Source organism: Moschus berezovskii, chromosome 20 (genome assembly GCF_049115385.1).
Source record: "Moschus berezovskii isolate FMDL1 chromosome 20, NW_MosBer_1.0, whole genome shotgun sequence".
NCBI classification, from domain to species: domain Eukaryota; kingdom Metazoa; phylum Chordata; class Mammalia; order Artiodactyla; family Moschidae; genus Moschus; species Moschus berezovskii.
Window position 1 is genome coordinate 30862887 of NC_142479.1, and position 20556 is coordinate 30883442.

Here is a 20556-nt window from a genome sequence, read left to right on the forward strand (position 1 = left end):
GACCAGATGCCATATCTTAGTTTTCTGAATGCTGAGTTTTAAGCCAGTTTTTACACTCTCCTCTTTTCACTTTCATCAAGAGGCTCTTCAGTTCCTCTTCGCTTTATGCCATAAGGGTGGTGTCATCTATATATCTGAGGTTATATATCTTGATTCCAGCTTGTGCTTCATCCAGTCCAGCATTTTGCATGATGTACTCTGCATGTAAGTTAAATAAGCAGGGTAACAATACATAGCCTTACCAGTCCATTGTTCCATGTCTGGTTCTAACTGTTGATTCTTGACCTGCACACAGATTTCTCTGGAGACAGGTGGTCTGGTATTCCCTTCTCTTGAAGAATTTTCCAGTTTGTTGTGATCCACACAGTCTAAGGCATTGGTGTAGTCAGTAAAGCAGAAGTAGATGTTTCAGTTCAGTTCAGTCGCTCAGTCATGTCCGACTCTCTGCGAACCCATGAATCATAGCACGCCAGGCCTCCCTGTCCATCACCAACTCCCGGAGTTTACTCAAACTCATGTCCACAGAGTCGGTGATGCCATCCAGCCATCTCATTCTCTGTTGTCCCCTTCTCCTCCCGCCCCCAACCTTTCCCAGCATCAGAGTCTTTTCCAGTGAGTCAACTCGTCACATGAGGTGGCCAAAGTATTGCAGTTTCAGCTTTAGCATCAGTCCTTCCAATGAACACCCAGGACTGATCTCCTTTAGAATGGACTGGTTGGATCTCCTTGCAGTCCAAGGGACTTAGTCTTTATTTATTTAGTCTTTAGGTAGCATGATATGCAGATAGGACTACAAATCTGAGATATAATTAACACAGCCTAAATGTGGAATATGTGAATGTCACCAATAGATGAATACAACAAGTATTGGGATTTTGCTTCCCACTTTGGGAAGAAGGTAAGAACATCTTCATTTTTAAAAAGAAGACTTCCATCTTATTAGGCAAAAGCACAGAGTATTTGTCTTCTGTACACAAGATCAAGTGTCTATATAAAGGCATATACAGCTGCTGAGTAGCCAAAGGAGCAGACTGCGCCAACTGCTCAGTTACCGCCTCTCATGCTCACATCTATCCTTCTGTGCCTTGTTTTCTGATGGTGGAGCTAATGTGCAAACCACATTTCTCCTTTGCTACCTGGCTTCTTGTTAAGGCTCTGCCAAGCATACACTGAAGAAATCCTGTTAAGACTAGACGAGGGACAAAGCTCTTGATTCTTCCTCTTGGCAAAGTATCTATACCAACTTATTCTTGAGAAAAAACAACAAACTTGGAGGATTTACCATATCTGATTTCAAATTTACTATAAAGCTACAATAAGACTGTAGATTGGCAAGACAATAGGCATAGAGAATCACATCAAGTACAAAAATTAACTAAAAGTGAGTCATATACCTGCCTCTTGAGAAACCTGTATGCAGGTCAGGAAGCAACAGTTAGAACTGGACATGGAACAAGAGACTGGTTCCAAATAGGAAAAGGAGTACGTCAACGCTGTATATTGTCACCTTGCTTATTTAACTTATATGCAGAGTACATCATGAGGAACGCTGGGCTGGAAGAAGCACAAACTGGAATCAAGATTGCCAGGAGAAATATCAATAACCTCACATATGCAGATGACACCACCCTTATGGCAGAAAGTGAAGAGGAACTAAAAAGCCTCTTGATGAAAGTGAAAGAGGAGAGTAAAAAAGTTGGCTTGAAGCTCAACATTCAGAAAACAAAGATCATGGCATCTGGTCCCATCACTTCATGGGAAAGAGATGGGGAAACAGTGGAAACGGTGTCAGACTTTATTTTTTTGGGCTCCAAAGTCACTGCGGATGCTGACTGCAGCCATGAAATTAAAAGACGCTTACTCCTTGGAAGGAAAGTTATGACCAACCTAGATAGCATGTTAAAAAGCATAGACATTACTTTGACAACAAAGGTCTGTCTAACCTAGATAGCATATTAAAAAGCAGAGACATTACTTTGCCAACCAAGGTCCGTCTAGTCAAGGCTATGGTTTTTCCAGTGGTCATGTATGGATGTGAGAGTGGGACTGTGAAGAAAGCTGATCGCAGAAGAATTGATGCTTTTGAACTGTGGTGTTGGAGAAGACTCTTGAGAGTCCCTTGGACTGCAAGGAGATCCAGCCAGTCCATTCTAGAGGAGATCAGTCCTGGGTGTTCATTGGAAGGACTGATGCTAAAGCTGAAACTCCAATACTTTGGCCATCTCATGCGACAAGTTGACTCACTGGAAAAGACTCTGATGCTGGGAAAGGTTGGGGGGGCGGGAGGAGAAGGGGACGACAGAGAATGAGATGGCTGGATGGCATCACCGACTCGATGGACGTGAGTTTGAGTGAACTCCGGGAGTTGGTGATGGACAGGGAGGCCAGGCGTCCTGCGATTCATGGGGTCGCAAAGAGTCGAACACGACTGAGTGACTGAACTGATACCTAAGCGTCAAACCTAAAAGAAGAAGAAAACACAGGAGAAAAATCTTGGTGAACTTACATTAGACAAAGTTTCTTAGATACACCATCAATAACATAATCCTTTTTTTTATTTAGAAAAATTGATAATTTGCACTTTAGCAAAACTCTTTAAGAACACCTGCTTTCAAAACTGAGGGAGAAAAAGCAAAAAACAAAGCAAGTTAGAAACTGGGAGAAAATATTTGCAAACTGTATATCTTATAAAAGACTTACATTTAGTTTATATTACAAGCTCTAAAAACTCTGTAATTTAAAAGAAACAATTTCTAAAAACTGGGCAAAAGATCCAAATATATACTTCATCAAGGAAAATATTCAGTTGGTAAATAAGTGCATGAAAAGATGCTCATTAGTCCTTCAGTTCAGTTCAGTTGCTCAGTCATGTCCGACTCTCCGCGACCCCATGAATCACAGCATGCCAGGCCTCCCTGTCCATCATCAACTCCCGGAGTTCACTCAAACTCATGTCCACAGAGTCGGTGATGCCATCCAGCCATCTCATTCCCTGTCGTCCCCTTCTCCTCCCGCCCCCAATCCCTCCCAGCATCAGAGTCTTTTCCAGTGAGTCAACTCGTCGCATGAGGTGGCCAAAGTATTGGAGTTTCAGCTTTAGCATCAGTCCTTCCAATGAACACCCAGGACTGATCTTTAGAATGGACTGGTTGGATCTCCTTGCAGTCCAAGGGACTCTCAACAGTCTTCTCCAACACCACAGTTCAAAAGCATCAATTCTTCGGCGATCAGCTTTCTTCACAGTCCAACTCTCACATCCATACATAGTCCTTAGGGAAATGCAAATCAAAACCAGAATGATACATCATTTCATACCCACTGGATGGGTGTAATTAAAAATTTTTAGAAAAGAAATGTTGGCAAGGATGTGGAACAATTGGAATCCTCATAGACTGCTGTAAAATGACAATCACTTTGGGAAAGAAAAATTGGAAGTTTCCTAAAAAGTTAAATATGTGTGACTTCCCTGGTGATCCAGCACTTAAAAATCCACCTACCAATGCAGGGGACACGGGTTCAATCCCTGGTCTGGGAAGATCCCACATGACTTGGAACAACTAAGCCCATGTGTCACAACCAAGCCCAAGCTCTAAAGCCTGTCCTCTACAACAAGAGAAGCCGCCGCAATTAGAAGCCTGCTGCTGCTGCTGCTAAGTCACCTCAGTCGTGTCCAACTCTGTGCAACCCCATAGACGGCAGACCACCAGGCTCCCCCGTCCCTGGGATTCTCCAGGCAAGAACAATGGAGTGGGCTGCCATTTCCTTCTCCAATGCGTGAAAGTGAAAAGTGAAAGTGAAGTCGCTCAGTCGTGTCCGACTCCTAGCGATCCCATGGACTGCAGCCTACCAGGCTCCTCCGTCCATGGGATTTTCCAGGCAAGAGTACTGGAGTGGGTTGCCATTTCCTTCTCCAAATTAGAAGCCAGAACACCACAAAGAAAAGTACCCCCCCCAACCCCCACCGGCTGCAACAAGAGAAAGCCCAGGGGCAGGAACCAGAGCAGCCAAAAATAAATTTTAAAATAATAATAATAATAAATTTAAAAAAATAAAAGTGAAATATAACCCATGATATGAGCCAGCCATTCAACTTCTCTGTATTTGTTTACTCAAGACATTCACACAAAGTTGTATACAGTAATCTTCAGGACATCATTTGCAGTAGCTAAAACTGGAACAACCCAAGTATCTACCCAACAGGTAAATGAATAAATATTGAGAAAAACAGCTCAGCAGCTGCCCAGAAACGGGATGGAGGTAGGAAATGAATTATGGAGGCCAGAGGAAACTTTTGCAGGAGACATATACATTCATTATCCTGATCATGGTGCTGTTAACACAAGCTTATAAATGTAGCAAAAGTCAACAAATTGTACATTTTTAATATATGAAGTTTGTTTATTGTATGGTAAGTTACTTTAATAAAGCTATAGAATTTCTATCATTCTAGAATAAAATAAATAAATAAAATTCCTAAATTAAAGTTCCTAAGAACAGGGGGAAAAAAAAAGAGGCAGTTTTTGCATATTTATTCATAGTGGGTATATATTTCCTAATTTCACACCCAACTGGGTGCCCTTTATTATTTCCTATAGTTTTAGCCTTCCACTTGAGATGTTTCTCCTCTATGTAAAGAGCCTTCTTTAGTAAGTCTTACAGAGCAGGTCTGTTGGTGGTTAATTCTCTCAGCTTTTGTCTAAAAATGTCTTTATTTCACCTTCATTTCTGACGGATATTTCTGCTGGGAATAGAATTTAAACTTGGCAGCTTTTTTGTTCAGAAAAAATGTCATTCCATAATTTTCCAGTTTCCTCGGTTGTGTTCAAAATTCAGCCATCGTTTTTATCAGTTTCTTTGAAAGTAACATTATCTTATTTTTTTTCCATCCGGTTACTTCTGAGAGTTTTTCTTTGTCTCTATAGTTTTCAACAGTTCAGTTAAGATATATCTGAGTGTACTTTTCTTTGTATTTATCCTGCATGGAGTTTGCTAAACTACTTAAATGTATGGGTTGATGTCCTTCATCAATTTTGGAAAATGCCTTACCATATCTCTTCAAATATCTGCTCCCACGCTAAGTCTCTACTTCTGGATCTCCAAACACATTATTCAACATTTTTTTTTCTTTTCTGGAGGCTGCACCACACAGCACGTGGGATCTTATTTCCCCATCCAGGAATCAAACCCTGCAGTTGAAGGACTGAGTTTTAAATACTGGATCGCTAGGGAAGTCCCATACCTTATTCAAACTTTCACCACTACTGTTTTGTTCTGTCCCACTTTTTCCATTTTTTTTTCTTCCTGTGTTTCAAACTGGATATTTTCTATTGTCTTTATTCTTGTCTTTTATTGGTATAGCCTGCTATTAAATCCACCCAATGAATAATTAATTTCAGTTACTGTGGGCTTTTTGTCATGTTTTCTTTTTATTTTTAATGTGCCAGGCACTGTACTAAGTGCTGGGAACACAGCAGTGAAAAGACAGCCACAATCCCTGCTCTCACAGAACTTCAATGGTTTATATTCAGTTGACCTGTTTTCCCTCTTTTACGTAAATGAAGAATAAGGCAAGGGGTAGATTGAGAGCCTAGGGTTCTGCATCAAAGTTTACTCATTAACATATAAATGACAGACTGCAGCAACTTATTTTTCATTCCCAAAATATCCATTTAATTCCTTTTCAAGAATTCTAATTCTCTATAGATTCTCCACTTTTTCCTATATTTTATTTAGCATGTTACGGTTAAAGTCCCCATCTGACAATTTCAATTACCAGGCAGTGCCAGGTGGCTCAGTGGTAAGGAACCTGCCTGCCAATGCCAGAGATGCAAGGGATGTGGGTTCAATTCCTGGCTCTGGAAGACCCCTTGGAGAAGGAAATGGCAACCCACTCCAGTATTCTTGCCTAGAGAATCCCATGGACAGAAGAGTCTGGCAGGCAACAGTCCAAGGAGTCACAAAAAGTTGGGACATGACTGAGTGACTAACACTTTCTTTCACTTTCTACTTCTGTCATTTATTTTTCTTCTGGATTATGGATCACAGTTTTCCACCTTTTCAAATTTTTAGAAACGGCTCATTGTACGCTGGATATGGTAAATGAAAGAGCCTCAGAAACCCCAGAATCTATCTTGAGCATTCTCCGTCTACTCTATTACACAAAAGGGATGAGAGAGAACAGCCATCACCACCTATCCCGTGAACTGAACTGTGTCAGGACTATGCTGAAGTTTCAGCAAGGCCCGGGTCACCGCTGGTTTGTTCGTTTTCTTCAGTCTGTGTCCAGAACCAGCAAATGTTAGCAATTCTCTTCTCACCTTACAAAGGGCTCTTCTATATCTGGAATTTTTAAATTAATTTTAATTAATCTAGTCATCATTACTTCTACAGTCCTCCAATGTTTTTTAAAACACAATTTTAAAAGTTCAGTTTTTTCTACTTGTTGCAATGGTATAGATGACTACTAAACAGCTGAAGTCTCCCTGCAATACTTGTCATTCACAAGCCCAGCTATACATCAGAAAGACTTGGGGAGAGTTTTTAAACCATAACTCAATGTCAATACCTCTAGAACTCACAGATAATCAGTTATTGTTGTCACTGCTGTTGTTCAGTTGCTAAGTTGTGTCCGACTCTTTATGACCCCACGAACTGCAGCACGCCAGGTCTCCCTTAGATGTTCAGTGTGGTCGGGAAATCTGTACTTTTAACAAGAGTTTTAAGTGATCCCAGTAAAGCTGACATTTCTAAAAAAGCTAATGTGGGGGTTCCATGGTGGTCTAGTGGTAAGAATTCCAGACTTTCAATGCCATGGCATGGATTCGATGCTTGGTTGGGGAACTAAAATCCTGCTAGTTTCCCAACATGGCCAAAACAATAAAAATAAACTAATGGGCCTGTTCCTCCTCTCCCCCATCCCCAGCAGAGTATTGATAAGGACATTTGACATAGACCATAGACTACACATAACAGACAAACCAATATATGAATATAAAAATTTAAAAGTTCAGAATCACTAAAGACTTTGAAGATGCTAAAATAAATATGTAAAGGCTTCATATATTAAATATATTATAAATATATGTATTTATATATTATAAATATATTATTAACTGTACTAGATAAATATTTACTATGTTAAGCATATTAAATATATATAAAAATATATTAAGATCAAGATGACGAGGAAGGAAAGACAAGAATCATTAGTTAAGAGTACATGGTATAACACCAATTGGGCTTCACTGGTGGCTCGGTGGTAAAGAATCCGTCTGCCAATGCAGGAGACACGGGTTTGGCCCCTGGGTCTGGAAGATCCCCTGGAGAAGGAAATGGCAACCCACTCCAGTATTCCTGCCTGGGAAATCCCCACAGTCCATGGGGTTGCAAAAGAGTCAGACACAACTGAGCAACTAAACAACAACATAATACCAACAGGAGACTGAAAACAGAACTATACAATTCAATTTCACTTCTGTTTTAGCAGAAAACAATATTATTTTCAAGTTTAAAAAGAGCATTTTTGCCAGCCATCAGAACACCTAAAATACAGCATAAACCCCACCTACCTGCTTTATCTGAATTCAAGTCTATATGAATTAATCCAAGGGTAGAGATGAAAATTCTGAAATGTGACAAGGGGAGTGCTGTCAGTGAACTTTGAAAACTCACTTTAAGTAAGGTGTCAGACTAGGAATGAGAAGATGGTGTCTCAAAATGCAGGGATGGATGAAGGTGAAAAGATCATTTCAGGACTATGACCTTAATTTAATGTCAACACCCAAATAATTCTAGGACTGATTACTATGCAGATGACTTTTAAGCACTTAAGAGAAGGAAGCAGCGTTTACTAATAACAAAATCTTACCTTCCTGAAGCAAGTTTACAGACTGCCTGCACATACATTAGCTCAAATCTTTGGCTTGCAGAGCACTATGAAAAAGGGCAGGTGGCACCACGTCTCCCCTCAACCCTCACATTCACTCTTCAAAATACTCAGCTTGACTCTCACCCAGGTTAACTCATTCCTCAGCAATTAGGACTCAAACTCAAGTCTTCCCCATTGAGTACTGTTTTTCTATCACGCAGCTCTTAAAGTCAGCATGAGTTAAGAATAAGTCATGCAGAAATGATAATTGGGATTGCTTCAAAATAATGAAGAGAAGCTGAGCAGGAAATGGGTAGGAGTATGGGTGAAACAAAACTAAGTAGAAGCCGGGTAATGGGTACATGGGGCTTCATTTATAATCATCTATTTTTGTACATGTTTAAAACTTTGCATAAAAAAAGCTTTTTTAAAAAAATACACATGGACACGCAAGCTCTTTGTTAACTGTACCAGTAATCAGATGAATACCAGAAATACAGAGCACCTGAAGCTCAGCATTCTTTAAATCTTCTTTTTTAAAGACTCAAATAACACCCTCAGATACAAAAATACTTAGAAAAAAGACAGTAAATGATATACCTGAATACCGACCACCAACTGCAACAAGAGAAAAAAGCACCATGGCAGTGAAATACTTAACGGTGTGCTCTATAAAAATAACTGAATGAATAAGGTATTGGGGGGACAACCCTGAGGAACACTTAAGATTCGTCTTCAAACATTTTTAAAGTAAAAAGACATTATGACTCCTATGGGCAAGAGTGGACTAACTCGAGACAAAAGGCCCCATCGGCGAGGACTGCGAAGGGCGTCTACAGGGACCAGCCATACGGCAGATACTGACTGTGCTGCTTGCTGTTGTGACAGAGCCAGTCTCCACCAGTCCTGTATACTGTTCAAAGGAATTTTTTTCTATGAACAATCCCTTTTTAAATAAATTAAAATGCTTAAAATCTGAATGGATGGAATTTAAAACTACTTTGTTGAAACATCAACCTGGGCAGAAAAAAAAAAAAAAAGACATGTAAAATTTTGTTATTTCCAGTCTGTATATGAAAAATAGGTCATCAAAAGGAAAAAAAATAACTCTGATTAACTAGTGTTAAACAAAAAAGATAGGTTTACTAAATATGTTAATCCATCCTTTTAACATAGCCTCACCTTTCATTTTAAAGTTTTCCATAGAAATTTAGTTATTTTATCTTTCAGCCAGATGCTTTTTTTTTTTTTCTCTTGCCAACATGCGTAAAAAGGGAAGCCAATTACAAGTGCAAATAGTGTATTCTTTTGTAACTCAAGTCTTGAAATGTTCTGTAGTGTTAAGCAAAGTCTCCTCTTGCTTGATACTAAATAAACTTTTGAAAGAAAAAATAAATAAAGTAAAAAGACAAACATTCTGAAGCATTACAGAGAAGACAATTAGGAACAATGAATAGAAGACTTTAGGAGGCCAAACTTTTCTACTCACCCCACTCTTCCTTGAGGCTCATGACTCATGTACTGCTCACTAACAAACCTTGTCACCATCACCTACCAGTTTTCTAGATACTTCCCCCATCATCAAAACCATCTGACTCCTGGCTCAGTTTTTCCTCAACTTCACACATCGACCACCATCCAGATTAGTGTTGCTTGATAAAATACAGGACTCCCAATTAAACCTGAATTTTCAAAAAAAACATGAGTAGTATTTTTAGTATATCCCATGCAATAATTGGGAAATATTTATACTAAATATTTAATGCTTATCTGAAATTCACATTTAACTGGGCATCCATTATTTCTATTTGCTAAATCTGGGAACCCGGATCTAGGTGACTTCAATGTCAAGGTGGACCACCTATCCAACATCTGGTCCTCAACATTCCTTGATCTCTTCAATTCGAGTGACTATGACCATAACCAAGACATTGTCTCCAAATCCAGCTGAATCCTTAATACTGCCCAGTACTGCTGCTGCTGCTAAGTCGCTTCAGTCGTCTCCGACTCTGTGCGACCCCATAGACGGCAGCCCACCAGGCTCCGCCATCCCTGGGATTCTCCAGGCAAGAACACTGGAGTGGGTTGCCATTTCCTTCTCCAATGCCCAGTACTGCTAAATGTCCTTACACTGCACTCTCTCTCTCTCATTTACTCCAACAGCTATTATAAACCAAATCCACTGTTTCCTTCTCTGCCGTCTCAGTCTCTAAACTCACCACCTCAATCTAGATCCCATTCTTCTTCTACCTCCTATGGTACTTCACTGTATATTTCCCTTTATTATATTCTTCAACCACTCCTACTAAAGCATAAGCCATTAGATGAAATTACATTCAACCAAAACCTTCAAACGAGGGTTTCAACATTTTAGTAAGGCATGCAAGAAGCTACATGATTGACAACTCAGTCCGGGCTTCACTTTCTGTCAAGTTCTCCCTGACTGCCCAGGCTAAATTAAGGGCTCCTCTTACCCACTCCATTGTATCCTATACATTCATCGTAACATTCACCATAATTATCTTTTCATCCTTCTCTCTTACTAGACTTTAAGGTGTGAGAGTTTACGGATGTGAGAGTTGGACTATAAAGAAAGCTGAGCACCAAAGAATTGATGCTTTTGAACTGTGGTGTTGGAGAAGACTCTTGAGAGTCCCCTGGACTGCAAGGTGATCCAACCAGTCCATTCTAAAGGAGATCAGTCCTGGGTGTTCATTGGAAGGACTGATGCTGAAGCTGAAACTCCAATACTTTGGCCACCTGATGTGAAGAACTGACTCACTGGAAAAGACCCTGATGCTGGGAAAGATTGAAGGTGGGAGGACAAAGGGACAACAGAGGATGAGATGGTTTGATGGCATCACCGATGCAATGGACATGAGTTTGAGCAAGCTCTGGGAGTTGGTGCAGGGAAGCCTGGTGTGCTGCAGCCCATGGGGTCGCAAAGAGTCAGACATGATTGAGCAACTGAACTGAACTGACTGAGAGATTGAACAGTCATCTGTCAGGGCTACTGCAGAAGTGTATTTAAATAATCTCAGATTCCTTCTAACTAACTATCTGTAACTAATCAATCAGTGACTGGAATTATTTTTTCAGTCAGAGGACTGGCTTTAAAAAAAAAAAGGAACAGAAATCAATCCATCTTAAGAATTAGAAAAGTTTTAGACAGTCAGATTATATTTTTCTTGTTTAACAGATAAATGAAATAGCTCAGAATTGAGATTTACATAATATAGCAAAGGTAGATTGTGTCAGGGCAGAAACCAGAGCACAGGTCTTCACTGATCTTTGTTGTCAACATCTGACCAAAACACCTTCTCTCTCTCCCATTCCCTACTGCAAATTCAGTTATCAGAGGCCAAAAATTGAAACATAACAGGAAATACAAAGGCTTCTTGTCTTTCCCCCTTAGCCCATTACCCAAAAGGAAGATGATCTGCCTAGAGGATAAAGGCGAAACATCTTCCCAGCCCTGAGCCGGGACAGAAGTGAAAGGCACTGATAAAGACAAAAGATTTGGAAAGGTACTCCAAAAGACAAAATGAATGATTTGAAAGCTGTTGCTGGGGGTGAGGGGTTTCAAAAAGCAGACAAAGGAAGAAAAGCAGATGGGCAAAGAGAAAGACAGACTCAGGAATCCAACAGAACAAGGCACTCAAATCCATCCAAAGGTTAAAAGGGTGCCTTCAAATTTGATCAAATCCCCAAAGGAATGTTCTTAAGAGTATGAAAACCAACTTTACAAAACTTAACTGTGAAATACCGGATAAAAGAATCAAATAAAAACATACGCTCATATTTATAACTATACATTCCTGTTGGTATTCTCACAAATTCTACACTCTCACCTTCAGAATTCAACTCTCTTTACCTAAAAATCTGAGGTGAGTTACAAAATGTCATAATACTAAAAATAAAAGGGGAACAATGTTACAACTTCCACAAACAGCCTGAGAAGTTTTGATAAGGTGAAAAGAATGATAAACAATGAAATTAGTATACAATGCTTAAAAGGTATGTCTAACACATGACCAATGGAAAAAAGATTTCCTTATGAACTCTCTTATGAACATAAAAGATTCTCTCTTAAGAACATAAAACATGTTATTTCTGAGTGACGAAGCAATAATACTTTCCTCTCTTTACATATTTGTGCTATCTGTTCACAAAATTTAGACCTTTTTTGTAAAGCTCTATTTATTGAAAGTTACTGCTCTAAGGATTAAGACACCCACATTCTAGTTTAAACACAATCACATGTCATATGATAATGAACAAGTTGCTTTGCTTCTCCTGCTTGTTTTTCCATGCATTATAGAAATAATAATAATCACCAAACTATAAAGAAAAGAGAAAAAATGCTGCACAGGATAATAATTATGATAATACATTTTTATGATTATTTACAGCTTCCTTTCACATAAAAGATTCATACGCAAGACACTAAACAAGCCCATAATATAAGTAAGCCAGGTATTATCCTCAACTTACAGATGCAACCAGAAAACTCAAGTTCAGAGAGGCTGACTTGTCCAAGGTCACACTGAAAACTCCTCAGTATACTGTGCAGTAAGAGAAAGAGCTCTTGACTATCATTACAAATTTTAGACAGTAAGAGGGGTTTTCTCATGCCCAAATTACTACAAGGACTATCCAAGGTAAGCTGTCAACAATTAGATGGAAAAGGGTTGCTTGAGGTCGTTATGACCCATAATTACCCACAAGGCCATCATCTGGATATAAAATTATGATTGAAAATAAATTAAAAGTCCTTTAAAGTAAATTTCTAAACATCCTGCTATTTAGTAAATATTCATGCCTCTTGCACTAGACACAACACCCTGCTTGGGGGATGTGAAGTGGAATGGGTAAGGATATCACAAGAAAAAGTTTAAGTTCTCTGAAATTCAACGGGCTAAAACACTCCGAACTATAAAATATGAATAGGAGCAGGCAACAGCTTGTAGACTGTAGTGGCAACCCTAAGCCAAACCAAAAGAGTGCCAGGCTGTGGTTTAAAGAAAATATGCAATCTGGAAGTCTGCACCACAAGTTATTGCTACTGCAAAGTAATTAGTACCATTTATAGCAAAAATATGTAAAGTTTAGAGGATAATTCCAATTCTTCATTATAACAGGATGGCATTCCATATTACCTTGGGGCTTTCTTAACAGAAGCCCTTTTGATGATATAGTCAATGGTTCCAAAGCCACTCTCAGAAAACAAAAGAATATAACTATATATCTCAGCCATATAACATCTGAAGTGGTCAAATCTGCCATCGACTGCAGGTACCTGAAAAGAGTTTATTGCAGGCACTATCAATTCCAGTTATTTATATTCTACAATGTTAAAATTTTCTTCAGCACAACCTCTGAGGCTCTGCCACACAGCATGAAACAGAAATTTTACCGCTGAAATCTTAAACTTCATTCACAGTCACCACAATGTAAAAATACTTTAACTTTTCTATTCTTCAAGGTCAAAACAAACTTTGTCTCATCTTTCCCCCTCCACCCCCAAGAAAATGGGGTAGTCTAAAAGATGTCAGACAGAATAAACCAATGCTTTTTATAAATTCAAGCCAATCTTCAGCAAAGAAAGAGCTTAAGATGCCTATATTCTACTTCAGTATTGATTCTAAGCCTTTTAACAGTTTAAGCTGACCACAAACCTCCCCTTCTACTTCTTCTATAGAAAATTCTTCTCCTTAAACTTCCTTTAAAAAAATGAGCCTTCCTATCCCTCTCCATCCATTGTCTTATTTACACAGATACACACAAAACCCCCAATGAAGAGTAGACTGAGACCTAGGGAACACATGTGCAAAGCACATGTTTTTAATTAATACAAGGCTCACCCTGCAAAGTATGTTGCTACAATGCAACAACAGAGAGTCTACATAGGACCTCATAACACCAAATTTGAAAATAAAACAAAAATGCCCTACACCAGTCTGAGTAAAGAAGAAAGATGCAAAAATAAAGCCTGCTTACCGTTGTATCTCTAACCTTTGCTTTAAGGACAAAATTCTCCACGCTAAACACATTAAAAAAAACACACAAAGCAGCAGATTTTAGACCCTAACTTCCTATTGGCCAAAAGTGTCAAATAAAAAGTGCAGCAATATTTAAAATCTAATAAAACAATATTGAATTTAATATAACAAGCCACACAACACCTTATGACATTTTGATATTACACTTTCCAAACTTGAACAGCCATCTATTATGTATGCCACAAGTAGATGATAAAGCAAGAAAAGAGATTACAGTCATTCATGGTAGATTACCTAAGGACCCTCTCAGTACCCTAAGCGTTTGTCAATGAACGGTAAACTGAGGTAAATATTGGACAAGGTACATAAGAGGAACACCCAGAGACTAGTCAAACTCCTTTATTTGGTAAATATACAATTATCAGCCAGCTATGTAGAAAATGTATAAATTTTACATTTGAATAATCTTAGTCTTTTCGAAGCATTTCATTATCCTATCAGTTCAATTCAGTGGCTCAGTTGTCTCCAACTCTTTGCGACCCCACGGACTGTAGCACGCCAGGCCTCCCTATCCATCACCAACTCCCAGAGCTTGCTCAAACTCATGTCCATCAAGTCGGTGATGCCATCCAACCATCTCATCCTCTGTCGTCCCCTTCTCCTCCCACCTTCAATCTTTCCCAGCATCAGGGTCTTTTCCAATGAGTCGGTTCTTCACATCAGGTGGCCAAAGTATTGGTGTTTCAACTTTAGCATCAGTCCTTCCAATGACTAGTCAGGACTGATTTCCTTTAGGATTGATTGGTTTGATCTCCTTGCAGTCCAAGGGACTCTCAAGAGTCTTCTCCAACACCACAGTTTAAAAGCATCAATTCTTCGGCGATCAGCATTCTTCACAGTCCAACTCTCACATCTATACATGACTACTGGAAAAACCATAGCCTTGACTAGACGGACCTGTGTTGGCAAAGTAATGTCCCTGCTTTCTAATATGCTATCTAGGTTGGTCATAGCTTTTCTTCCAAGGAGCAAGTATCTTTTAATTATCCTATCAGATCACTGCAAAAAAATTTCCTTATGCAGACTTGCTACTAAAAGTAAGGGACAAATTCAAGATCACAAAGGTAGACAATCGGATCTGAAACTTGATTCAAAAATGCTAGCTCTGTTGGAAGAAATATAAATAGGTACAAGTTCCTCCTTAAAGCTTTTTTTTTTGTTAAAAACCTATTCCTAGTTAATATATCACTTAAGATAGAGGCCACCATAAACACTAAATTATTAATAAAATTCAGTTATTTACATTTAAAATAAAGCCAAAATTACCACTCCTATTAGCCAGTCTACCTTTGAACCAAGAATCATATGAAAAACATTCCATCAGTGACTCAATGTGTGCTTATACCTCTGCTGGGCCCTGGGGTGACTATTAGTAGAATTCTCACAGAGTTCTTGCTTTTCAGAAAGTTTACACTCCATTTGATAAAAAAGATAAGAGAAAATAAAATAATGCTAAGCTATGTTCAATCAATCCTTCCAAGGGGAGACAGGTGTTAAAGGGTGTTTCTGTAGAACCTGAGGTGACAAACATATGAAGAAGTGAGGATGCAGTGAGTTTAGTCTATAAAGACTTTGTGGGAAAAATGAAGCTTGAGCTGCCCATTTAAGTGTGGACAGGAATTAGAAAAAGATAAAAGAGGAATTAAAGCATTTAGGCAGGGGCTGGTATAAACAGAGGCAGACAAGCAGGAATAACCTTGACATACACAGAAGAGACTGAGCCAGCCTGCCTGCAACATAGGTGCACACTGAGACATAATGAGAAAATGTTAGGTAAACTAAGTGGGGTCAGCTCCCCACCGACCATTGTGGCACAGGGAGATGCTGTTAAAATATTAAGATCATCAAATATTTAAACTAGAAAGAAGGGGAAAATTCATATCAATGTATGGCAAAACCAACCAATATAATATTGTAAAATAATTTGCCTCCAATAAAAAATAAATTAATTACCTAAAAAAAAAAAAGAAAAAAAAATAAACTAGAAAGAAATCTGACAGATTTTTCTAGTCAGTTCCAACAAAAAAGGAAGTACAGGATCCACAGAGATCTAGCTGGCTAGCGTGAGGACTGAAACTAAAGAGCAGGACAAAACTCACACCCTCGTTTAGGAGCCACAGTTCAACAGTGGGCGGCACCACATGACAAAAAATGCACATCTGTCCAAGGAGTGAAGGATCTGCAGGCATACATACAAGACAGCATCGTGTCTTGGGAATTCGAGGAGACTGGTTTCCAGGGGTAATGGACCACCACAGTGGCATTACAGTTGATCGAAAAACCACTGTTTTGCCAGAAGGCATCACTTTCAAGAAAGCAGCAATCCAGAAGGAAAGCAAGAGGCAGGAGCTAGTTTTTTTCAGAGAGTTACAGAGGACACAGGTGGATAAACAAGAGGTGGCAGGTATCTGGCAACAAAAGGAAGAAAAAGACTGATCTATACAGAGAAAGCTACAAGACCAAGCAAATGTTTAAGAGAAAAGAAATCTTAGTAAGTTTGAAGAAGAAAAGGAAGGAGTTCACATAAAGAAAAACTCAATTAGATGCTAGGTAAAGGTGGGAAGAGTGAGGGAGCACAGAGAACTAATTGAGGACCAGTTGGAAATCGTTTTAATTTAAAAGGTGAGTTCCAGAAGAAATAAGCAATTTTTTCTCATTCACCATACCCCTTGACAAAAGAATATTCATTTTCAACTACTTATAAGGCCTTACAACAATGGCAGATCAGGCTTTAAGAACAAGGCTAAGGAGTTTTTTTTTTTTTTTTAAATCCAAAGCAACTTCAAAGTTTTACAAATCTATCTGGCCAATTAACATGTAGTTTGTTACTTCAAGGACACTTGCCAATCATTTTATAACATAAGTTTTATACCACATATTCAAAGAACATTCCGATTAGCATTTTACAACCACCAATAAGTATTAAAAATTTAAAAAATCCGAGTTTACTCTCTAATATGTTCTTTAAAATGTTATTTTTTGGCTTTTTATATATCGCTTTTACTTGATCAGATGTGGAAAATGTATATTTACAACAAATCATTTGATGGTATATTTCTCAACTTCTTAAAACAAAAACCTGCATATAACCAGTTTTTCTATACTCCCTTTCAGGAACAAAGTCCTAAAGAAATTGATTGGGCATATGAAGCTAGGTGAGGCAGGTAAGAAGGTTCACTCTAATTTAAGTAACCTGGCTAATAAGCCACAAATTAAAGCTACACACCCACACCTAAAATTGCTAATTTCAATTTAGAAACTTACTATTTAGCACCCTACAGGCAGGTTAAGGAGCAGCAGAAGATATAACTTACACATTCAGCTTTCTGGCTGTCCACCTTCACAAGTTCCATCCCTAATCGAAGAAGTATTTACTTTTTAAATTGTTAGAAATTGCTCAGTTCCCATAAATACAAGGTTTAGGTGCAATGCCAGCAGGTTACAGGAATGTTATTTTACCCACTTGGAAACAAGGACTTGAGCTCACAATGTCAAGATGGAACACTATCACTGTTTAATCTGTGTCTACTGCACCAAGTTCCTGAGCAATACCCATCAGAGTACAATAGGTAATCAGCAGTGGCTAGTAAGGCATTTCTGCTTTTATCACCACAAATATTAGAAGTCCAACTAAAACATCAATTCAATCATAAATAGAGTTGCCATCTTTAGACATGCACATGCTCTTTGGTTCTTAGCTTAATAAAAAGTCTTAGCTGTAATAAAAAGCAGCAGCTTGACTCCCCCCGGACCCAGTGAAACAAAGTACAGACAATATATTCAAAATTTAAAACTTTTAAACACAGTTGAAATACTGAAGACTCTCAAATATCTCTCACTACATGGAGGTTGTTTTCCCCCCTCAATATAAATGTAAACTTTTCCCTCCTAACTACACTTTTGGATTAGTAAAACAAATCCTATGGGAGAGGCCCTTGGACTGCAAGAAGATCCAACCAGTCCATCCCAAAGGAGATCAGTCCTGTGTGTTCACTGGAAGGACTGATGCTAAAGCTGAAACTCCAATACTTTGGCCACTTCATGCAACGAGTTGACTCACTGGAAAAGAGTCTGATGCTAGGAGGGATTGGGGGTGGGAGGAGACGGGGACGACAGAGAATGAGATGGCTGGATGGCATCACCGACTCAATGGACATGAGTTTGAGTGAACTCCAGGAGTTGGTGATGGACAGGGAGGCCTGGCATGCTGTGATTCATGGGGTCGCAAAGAGTCGGACACGACTGAGCAACTGAACTGAATGGGATACTTAACAGAAAAAATTATTCCTGATTGTCCAGCATTTAATACATTTCATACTGAGGCTCTTATTATTAGGTCTGCTATGCGACCTTGAAAAGTCACTTAACCACTCTGAGCCTCAGTTTTTCTCACTTTCCAAACTCAAAGTAAACTCTAAATTAAACGTTTATTAATTCCATAATAAGTTAATGTCTACAAGTGCCTTACGTCAAACACCGAAACCCTTATACTTTTACATCTCAAAGTCAGTAGGCTTTAACCCTGTAAGAGAAAAATGTGAGGAATAATTTGTCCTATGGATCTTTCTCTTTAATAACAATATAAAAGTATAGTGTTTTAATGCTTGTTTAAAATTCTTATGTCCTTAATTGTTAACAGATGGTGTGAGTTTGATTCCACAATATTCATAACAAACCAGACAACAAAGTATAAGGTCTTTCAACACTGGGGACAAAAAGAAGGAAACATTTAGTTGCATTACTGGGCATATAATCAAAATCATTCTTCTTTTAAAATTTAGAAAACTATGTTTTCAATATGTGACAGATAAGCCTAGAGATCAACAGGTAAGAAGCAAAGAAATAAAGTTTAAAAACTGGAAAAAAAAAAAACTTTTAAAAAAAATTGGGAGGGAGGGGACATGGGTGTACCTATCTATGGCTGATTCTTGCTGATGTATGTATGACAGAAAACCACAAATTCTATAAAGCAATTATCCTTCAATTAAAAATTTTTTAACTGGAAACAATAGTTGTGGTGTGAATCCATCAAATTTCTGCATCCAGATTAAAGTATCCACACAGTCTACCTTTGGGAATTGTGTGCCTTTTAAATCCTTTTTTAAAATTACACAGAGAAAGTCTTTTCTATCAAGTTTTAAACGTAAGGCTTTATTAATAATACAATCCAATATATGTGGTCACATTTCACTTCCTCAAATAGATTAGCAGTACAATGGTTTAGATACTTTTTGGTCTGGAAGCATAAGGATAGATGAAAGAACTTCAATTCTCTGACAGCTTTGTAATTCTCTTTTATCTAAGTAGTTTCTTCTCAAATTTCTTCTCAATTCCTATGCCTATTCCCAAGTATCGTTCAGATAAGTCAGAAACTGTTTATGGATCCATTCAGCTCCCAAAATCAGTTTCATGATTATATCCAGTAAACAAAATAGACTGACTCAATCTCAAGCAGTTCCTCATCACAGGAAGTTCATCCTAGAACTGCAGCTACAAAAGCATTCTTCTAAGTGATCCCCAACTACTTAACAGCAACACAAAGTTAAACTAAATCCTACTGACAAAAGGCTCCGGGTGCATTCATTCTGGTCAGCCTCAGGAGTCTGTGGCTCAGGCAATAAAAAGGGACCTCCTCAAGCTAGGTAACTTTTTTTCTCCATCTCAAATATTCTCAATGCAAGTTCTCTTGTCAACTAAGAGGTGAGAGTTAAAAAAAGAGAAAACAACAACAAAACACTAGCAGAATTAACGGCTTCAGGACCGCTTCCCAGCTGGCTCTGCTCTCTGCTGTCAGTGGTTCTGATGCAGTTTCCCACTTTCCTTTCACTCTGCTCCCCTTAATTCTCAAGATTCCCACTCCAGAAAGCAATATTCACATTCTCAGACTGCTGGGCAAAAACATAAAAGGGGAAACTGCAACTACCAAAGAAGGGGAAAAAAAGGAAAAATATTTCAGAAGCAGGAGGGAACCAGAACCATGGTTTCCACTGCAAAGAGCAATGTAAAAGCCAGTCTGTTCTTATCAGGATATGGGGGGTGGGGGTGGACACCCGTGTGGGGCATCAAAAAGATGTGCAGTGTGTGTGTGCACTTGGAGCTCTCTGGGCGGGCTGAGACGATGGAGCAGAAAGTAAGAAAACCTGTGTTTCCCTGCTTTCTTCTACTCTTCCCCCTCCAAGAGAGGAAGCAGAAGAAACTGGGGGAGGGGCGGGATGTTATCTTTCTCCTATTGGGGGTACACCAGAAGGGCCCTGGGGTTCGTTCAGTTACTCACTCCCGTTTAGGAGGTCCACTGAGGGAAGAGGAAACCCCTAAATGTTACCCACCTCCATTCACAAAAAGTAAGGGGGGGGGGGGAGGATGATTAAATCCAGATGGAGAGCCCCTGAAAGCGCCCCCAGGTCACTCATCCCCATTAGCAAGCGGAAGGGCTGGGATAAAGGGGATGGAGGGGCGGAGGGGTGGTCAGGAAAAAGGCCCCACCCCCCCGACTGAGGAGGGAGAGGGGAGCCCAAGACGCCAGCCGTCCCCTCCTCGCCCGCGCCTCGCCGGCCACCCCCACTTACCCCCCAGCCTCTGCTCCCGAACCCGCGGCAGCTGCGGGGGCGGCGGCCGCTCCCTGCTCCC

General features: G+C 39.3%; 1 protein-coding gene across 8 annotated transcripts in view; it reads right to left on the bottom strand.

Annotated features, from left to right (window-relative positions):
- NF1 (neurofibromin 1) overlaps nucleotides 1-20556 on the bottom strand; it is a 252176-nt gene that overhangs the window by 231035 nt on the left and 585 nt on the right. The window contains exon 1 of one of the 8 annotated variants that reach the window (XM_055401497.2): nucleotides 243-450. The exons of the other annotated variants lie outside the window; for them this stretch is intronic. The gene's annotated coding sequence lies outside the window, so the exon portion shown is untranslated. Of the gene's footprint in view, nucleotides 1-242; nucleotides 451-20556 lie in introns of those variants that run through there. 8 annotated transcript variants of the gene reach the window in all.